The sequence below is a fragment of the Coenobita brevimanus genome, chromosome 40 (genome assembly GCF_032717465.1).
Source record: "Coenobita brevimanus isolate Jiangsu-jjx chromosome 40, ASM3271746v2, whole genome shotgun sequence".
In the NCBI taxonomy this organism is placed as follows: Eukaryota; Metazoa; Arthropoda; class Malacostraca; order Decapoda; family Coenobitidae; genus Coenobita; species Coenobita brevimanus.
Genome location: NC_136993.1, coordinates 58,222,256 through 58,230,501, shown reverse-complemented (window position 1 = coordinate 58,230,501; position 8,246 = coordinate 58,222,256). Strand labels below are relative to the sequence as shown.

The following is an 8,246-nucleotide window of genomic DNA, read 5'->3' as shown; positions in this document are numbered from 1 at the left end:
TCTTTTGGCGGAATTTTAATGATGATTTATGAAATTATTCTACATCAACCATCCAAACTCAGAGACAGTTCCCATACCAATATTTGATCATGACTTATTCCCCTAGGAAAATACACTACTACAACTTTCAAATACCTCATATCAAATCTTGGAACGGGGACTGTCTCTGGAGCTCGGATGGCTGATGTAGAATAACTGAAGACATTGTCATTAAATTTTCGCCAAAAGACAGACTGATACAAAGAAAACAAGTGCCTGTCTAAAGCTACAGTATGAATCGAACATTTCAGTAGGTAAAAATTAACTCAGCTTTGTAGCAGATTCATTAATAACAACGAACAGAAATATATGTGCCAGGTTTTCAAAGTTCGGGCTTCGTTTTCGGGGAATTAAAACGAGAGCAATGTGTTCTCCTCTATTATATTTTTGTATTGAAGCTTTTGCAATACTTCAATAGTGTGTGAATGTATTTTGCCACACAGGTTCTCACATCAACTGAGAAAAATCACGATAATTTAACACGGACTCGCGGAGAACAAGCTGTTAACGGTGGTGGCCTCTAGCGGTAAGCATCTTCACAAGTCCCCCATTATCTGATGCATCAGAATCACAAGGCTGAGCAAACATTTACTTTGATAAGCTGAACTATAAAAGAGCAACATGAACCATGGTATTAGTGAGGGAGCAATAAATCTAATGACTTTTTTTTTTTTTTCATATATACATTTTCCATTCACAAATGATAATAAGAATACTTGAAATTCTCAAAACTAATATCTTTCATTATAATCAGTTTAATTTCCTCATGGTGGATATACTGTCTACAGTATAAACAAATACTGCAAAAGATTGTTTTAAATTAATTCAGTAAAGACATTTGAAATAGCTGCTGTTGAACCATTAATCATTTATCTCTTGTTGGTACAGAGTTTGTAGTAATGATACTTATGATAAAAACAATAATAACCAGTAACATCTTGTTGCACAGCCACAATAAGGAAGCGTCGCCAAACATTTTTTTTTTTAATTATGGCTTTGTGACCATCGCCCACTGTGAGAGGCATTAGGGCAAATAAGATTCTGGAGGGTAACAAAACTTCATAGCCGCGCCAGCACTGTACATGACGGCCATTCTAAGAGGCGAAACATGGAGGCAATATATGGTAGAAGGTTTATAGATCGGCCAGACGCACATCCTCCCCTCTGGCAAACAAGACGGGTCGGATATCCTCAGCCAGGTCAGCAGCCTGGAGCAGATCGTTGAGGTTGGAGTAGATCTTGGCTCCAAGCTGGTACAACCAGGTGTGGGTGTCAAGGGCCACAGAAAATGCTGGGAGGAGGACATGTCCAACCGATCTTTGTGGTCCATGATGGGAGGGCAAGAAGGGTTGCCTTCCACTGCCAGAGGAGGGGAGAGCTCATTGACCTCCTCCTCAGCCAAGGACCTTGTTGACGCATCCTTGGCCATGGTGACGGAGGCAGAAGAGTTCTTGGTCTCTGACGGCGGATGCTGAATTTCTGTCATGGTGTTTGCCATGTCCATATCCGAAGGCAGGTTGGTGATTGCGGTGGCAGTCCTTCTGTTGAGACAAATCTCCAGCCCCAGCCTCTTCTGCGGTGTTGTGCGGGGGCAGCAGGCTACCGGGCCTGGTGCTCCCATCAGCAAGGGACAGAGTGTACATCACAGGCAAAGCACTTGGCGATGACAAGGCAAGGCAGCCTATTCACCTCAAAGATCTTGGGCAGAAAAACATGCAAAGCCCCCTTGTCACCCCTGCAAAAAGCCTTTGCCATCATGATGCACATTTGCACAACGGTATTTATCTCCCCAGGACTCACAGGATCTCTGGCCTGCCATCCCAGGGCCGTGAGATGTTGCCATGCATGGGCAGAACCCTGCACAGCCACACCTCCCAGCCCAGTAACATCCCGAGCCTCAGGACCCTTATGAGTCCCTAAGAAACTAAACTCCACCATCTCGCCATCCCCAAGGGATCATTGGAGGTGCCGTGGGCTTGGTTTAACGATGGCATGGGAATGCAGAAAAACATCAACGCCAGTATCCTGGAGCTTGATGAAGCCATACCCTGCCCTGGCATTAATACAAACCACAGTCCCTCTGATCTTCTGGTCCACTGGAGGCTGTGGTCTGCTGGATGCCGCCCTCAACGGGTCAGAGACAATAGCAGATGTGCCGTCCATGGCTGTCGATAGTATCTCTCTCCCCGAAATAATATACAAGGTATAAATAATATAAACAAAATCTAAAGACCCTTAGGTAACTTGTGTAACATCAACAAGGGATCTGAAGACAAAGGTGTCGAAAAACGTATGTGTAAATATTACGTTTATCTCAATTAATGGCTAACTGTATGCTTAACTGTAACCATATTCCTTTCAGATCATTATAGGTATCACAGCTATATGTCTGGAAAATTGCAGCTTTAGCACTTTTGTGGTTTTCTCTAAAACTTGTTGCAAAAGAAAAGCAGATATTCATTCGGTACTATTCGTTTAGGTAAATGGCAAAATATTAAGGTAAAACTATTCACCAAACATTTCTATCATTGGATTTTCAAGAAAATATTTATATCTCAATTACAGTAGTATCTGAGATATTTTAATTTCAAATGTGCGGTTTTTAGAATCAACATATCACCTTACAAAATGGGTCAAGATCATTTATATATTAGCACAAGGATTTGAGTTACCCTAGGGTACCTTCATGTGTTGTATCATCAACATCAAAGGAAAATCATGTTCAAAGATAAAGAATGACTAGCAACATTGTCTTACTGCCTAGCCACAAGAAGGAAGCTTTGCCATTATTAGTTGTATAGATTATGATAACTGTATTAAATATAGACAGATCTGAACACCCTAAGGGAACTTCTTGTGTAATATCAACAAGGAATCTGAAGACAAAGGTTTCGAAGAGAGCATTTGTAAATTTTACCTTTGTCTCAATACCTGGCTAACTGTATGCTTAATTGTTACTATATTCCTTTCAGATCACAAGAGGGACCATAGCTAAATATCTGGAAAGTTGCAGCTTTAAAGCTTTAGTGGTTTTTTCTGAAACGTAGTTCAAACAAACACACAAAAACTGAGCAGATATGAATTCGGTACTTTTCAGTAGGGTAAATGGCAAGATATTAAGCCAAAACTATTCAGCAAACATTTTTATCATAGGATTTTCAGTCAATATCTGTATCTCAATTAGTTTCTGAGATATTTCATTTTTAAATATGCAGTTATGTAAAAAAATGGGTGTATCACCTTTAAAAATAGGGCAAGGTAAATTACTTTGGCACATATATATGGTGTTTCCTAGGATACCTTCATTTATAACAGCATGAAGATGGAAGAGAACAAAGAGCAAAGAGAAATAACAAAAATAATATGAATAATACTGACGAAAGCAGAAAACTTCGCCATTTATATGGCAAAGCTTTATAAATGGCAGTAGTAGTAGTAGTTGTGGCAGAAGAATTTCATCTCTACCCCTAAGATGACCACACATTCAATAAACTGAAGCTCAAAATACTCAGCAGTATGATCATCTACTAAAGTCTTTAAAATCCTCTTCTACTGATTAATGTACCAGTGTTGATGATGTAATGAACATATCTACACACACCCTTATATATTAATCAGCTATATATATTGCACATCACTGTACATCACAATATCGTCGTATATGCAATTCACTCGATAATTTCGATGCTAAGTGAAGGTGAATAAGAGGCAGGGAGGGAGAGAATTAATATGTAATTTGATTCAGAGATTAATATGTGCTATGAATTATATAATGTATTCATGTACCTGAATCATATAAACTTGAAGCTTATCTGACAAAGTATATCAATCATGGATATTGGTGTAAAGGGCTGACATATTCGTGCACCTGCCCTATACTCCAACGGGTGCCCGGATGGTCCAAGTGGCTTCCTGGTCCCCCGCCACAGGTCTCCGGTTCCTCACCCATCACAGTCTCTTTCCTCTCAAATACCGCAAGTACTTATCATAAATTACATCTGGCATTTTTTTTTTTTTTTCATGTAAGAAATTTATGCTTATTGGTATGAATATTAGTTCATGCTTTTTTTTTTTTTTTTTTATAGATATGTGCTACATCTTAATGAAGAAAGTAACCTGTACTTTACACAGGAAAAATCATCCAATACATTACCACTATGCCGAGAATCGAAACCGGGACTCTCAGGTGAGAGCCAGGTAATACTCCACGACACCACGACCAAGTAAGAGTTATCTCACATTATCAAAATCTTGTTACCAATGTCCCTTCGCCACCACTGTGAGCCTGAAGAGGCTTAGATAACCCCCTGGCTCTCGGGCAAGCAGATACTTCCAATCTATCCCAAGCACTTACGGCAAGTCCGAATGAAGAGAGAAACATGTACTTTACACAGGAAAATCATCCAATATCTGATCGTGGGGCAGTGGATTGCTGTCTGGCTCCCACCTGAGAGTCGCGGGTTTGATTCCCGTAGCCTATTAGTGGTAATGTGTTGGGTATTTCTTCTTAGTTACTTCAAAGGTAATTCAGAAAAAATGAAAGTATAGGTCAACACTCGTTTTAATGTGCGGAATTACATTAAGAAGTATTGTGCAACTAATGCTAAGATTAATTGTCAGCCTATTTAGTTTAACTTTAATCACACGATAATTGGCAGCTTTCATGGTGCTACGGTGAACGTGACGGCTTTACCCTATGAACCATATTGGATGACGTCAGAGGAAGGGAACATTACCAGGTACTCAGGCATCGACTATAATCAGCTTGCAACCTTGAGTGAAGCCCTCAATTTTATTATCCGCGTGTTGCCTTCAAGGAACTGGGGAGAGGTAAGTAATGAGTTACATCATCATTCGGGTAAAATGAGTGGGAGGGAATACAGGTATGATGTAAAGTGTTAAATGTCTCTTATGTTAATAAAACATTCACAACTCATTTTATTATTGCATTTATTTGCCATATGACATCATAATTATATTCTTGCTCTTCAAAGCATCCTCCGCACATAAACAGGTTGTCATATTGTATAACCTGGCGATTCGGTTTCACTAACCATCATGACCTAATTCCTGAGCACTTCCTTTGGATCAATTTTCTCACTTTTTCAGTAACACAGTAGTTTAGCATAATCTCCGTAAATTTCTGTACAAAGGTACATGCACATTGCACATCATACTTTCTGGTAAAAAGAAAAAAAAAATGTTTACCTCTCCTCTGTTTCCTCAAACAGATTTAGTTCTTTGATACTACGAACGGTAAGCCTTTATCTGTATCCTCGTAAATCCTCTATCGCCATTTCAAACCCAAAGGTAGTTGTTGTAAATATGTCAAGCAAACAAAAATACTCGCGTATTCCTGAACTTGAATCTTCTGAGTTCTCTACACTTTGACTTCAGAATGTCTTGGTTCTCTAAGTATACTTGCGCTGCTTCCTCACTCCTTAATTCTGTTTGTTAAAACAAAAATAATAACTGTTCTTAAGTGGAATACATTCATAGGATTTCTCCCGTCACGCAAAATGGATGTATCTGTGAAGGATGGTTTCACTGTTCACTACCACCTTCTGATTCTCCCATCCATTCACTGATCCACCTGGTGACTATACCAATATCTCATCTGTTCTCACTGATCTCTAGCAGCTTGTACAGTACAGCACCTTACATGTATTCCAAGTGACCTTGAAGAAATACTTGCTCCTATCTACCGTCAATTAATTACAGTATGTGTGTCTCTACATTTATCTGTCTGTCTTTTTCAATTTATAACATATTAATCCCTGAGACGGTGGTAAAAAAAAAAAAAAAAAAAAAAAAAAGCCACCATGTCCCCCTGCCCTCTGTCATTAGGCTGCCTTATCTTCTTCCTTTCCCGCAGCACCTCATATACCTCCCCCTTCCACCACATTTTGCTACTCTGCTTACAATGGCATCCTCTGAGTGATATCTTATTTCTGAAACTTTTCCTGTTGTTCGTGAAAAGCCTTTGGTCCATTCCAGCTAGCAACATCTGTTATATTTTGGGACTGCTGATTGGAAGGCGGCAAGCAGAGTTATTTGCAAGTCCCTGCAATGGTTACTGCTTATATGGCCAACATCCGTCTGAGTGTTTGTGTTTAATAGAAATTGTTCAAGAAGCATGGAGGCATACTTTCTTTTTCCATGCCATGTAAATCGCATAAGCTATACGACGGTACTAAGGCCAAAAAAAGAAAAGACGGGTGTCCGCATAATTATGCGGTCACGCACCCCCTTCCTCCCAGTCCGACAACAACACCTATGCTCCAACCCCCATCCCCCACCCCACCCTCCCACTGTACTCCCACCACAACCCCCCCATCCCCCACCCAACCGCCCCCACCCATCACTCTTACCCCATCCTCCACCTCCCCCACCCTATCCACAACCCCCAACACCTCCCCACCAACCCTTCACCACATCTCCCCACCGATTATGCCCGTCCTGAGCTTATGTCACGCCATTCCAATGCTCGGCTTTTAGGAGCTGCAAAAGAGCAATGGTCTCGTCATGCTTGCTCTATTTCGTTTCAAAACAAGATATTTGTTTGAAAAGGTACCAAAACCAAACTACCTCTGAATCACGTTCATTTATGTGTCTTCCCAGGTGATAAATCTGTTCTTTATCGTGCTGTAAACAATTTCATTCATTCCAAGAACTATGAAATCTCCAATTCAGATTCTTCCACTTTGTTTTCAAATACTTTGCCCAAAATTTTTGTTAGAGTTCTTCTTCGTCCAGCCCTCCTCATTCTTGCTCTGATATCACCGTAACTGTTTCTTATACGGTACGGCATTACTTTTTCTCGCTCCCTTTTACCACCCGCGTTGCTAAGCAAGTACAGTGGTAATGTTTTCAGTTGTGAGATTGGCTGGCTGGCTTTGTTTGTTTGTGGGCGAACATGAAGCTTGCATGGTATCAAGATATGGCCAAAATCTTGGACGAGTTCGAAAATAGGCGCTCGTCCAAGATTTTGACTTGAGACAGCAAATTAACTTCTTTGGTACTAAGTGCTCTCGCAGGATCATGGGATATCACTGGTAGGGCTGGGTATGCAATGAACAACTATTCCGTGAGAATGAGTCAAGGCCTACCACCCACATAATATGTCTGCTCCAACTCCAGTTATATGGGCACGTGGCCCGTTTTCCTGAGGTTGACTCCGCCCACAGGTAGGTTTCTGAGTGAGTAAGCCGAGATGTAGGAGACCAAGGGGAAGGCCACGGAACTCATGCCTGAAGCAGGTCGATCATTCATGTTGAGAGATACTTAGAACGGAGAAGAATCGCTACCTGGAGGGTTACACGAAGGGCCCTCTCCCCTGGGTAGAGTTAGAAGGTGGGTGAGGCTATACCCCTCAAGGAATTTGACCCCTCTCCCCCCTCATAATGATAATGATGATGATCAGCCGGAATATCTCAAAGCACTCATCTTTCTTATGCCCTTGCTTCTGCATGGCAGGATGACTGCCGTTGCTCCAGATACGTCACAGATTTTCGGTAGAGTTTTGCATTAATCCTTAATTTTCTCACTGCCCTCTGTGGTTTCTAGTCTTCTATCTTTTCCTGTTCTACCTTGTTTTCAGTCTTTGTTTTTTATATAAATGGCTATTGTTCTTTTAACTGTGGTGTTCTTCATGGTTCTGACTTGTCACCAACTCGCCTCTATTAAGCAATGATTTCCATGCCACGTTGAGTACACCGCTTCCCGTCCGATCAGCGAAGTTAAGCAACGTTGGGTCTGGTTAGTACTTGGATGGGTGACCGCCTGGGAACACCAGATGCTGTTGGCATCCCTACGTCAAGTGGGGTTGGTGGAGGATTAGTGCCCCTCCCTGTAAAACAATTAACTCTAAGCCCTTGGCCACCCTGTCTGGGATACATGGCGTCTGGCAATGAATGAATGAATGAAATTTCCTGTGCTGCACACACAGTCATGAACAATTGATTATACATTGATCATTTCACACTTCATATTTCCACCTGCATCGCAGAGCTCCATGAGCAGTTATGAGATAAAGCAATGACACAAGTTATTTCTTATCTATCTGTTTTTTTTTTTTTTTTTTTTTTTGTCTGAAATAAAGGACATCACATAGTTTTAATTATCCATAACACAATTCCTACTTCTTTCAACACGGCAAAGTTTACCACAGATATATCCCTTACTCACACGGTGTGGAGCAGAACTCT

The 8,246-nt window shown here is 41.0% G+C and overlaps 1 pseudogene; it reads left to right on the top strand.

The window, feature by feature from the left end:
• The first annotated feature begins 7,727 nt into the window (after positions 1-7,727).
• On the top strand, positions 7,728-7,846 carry LOC145397287 (5S ribosomal RNA; annotated as a pseudogene).
• The last annotated feature ends 400 nt before the right edge of the window (positions 7,847-8,246 follow it).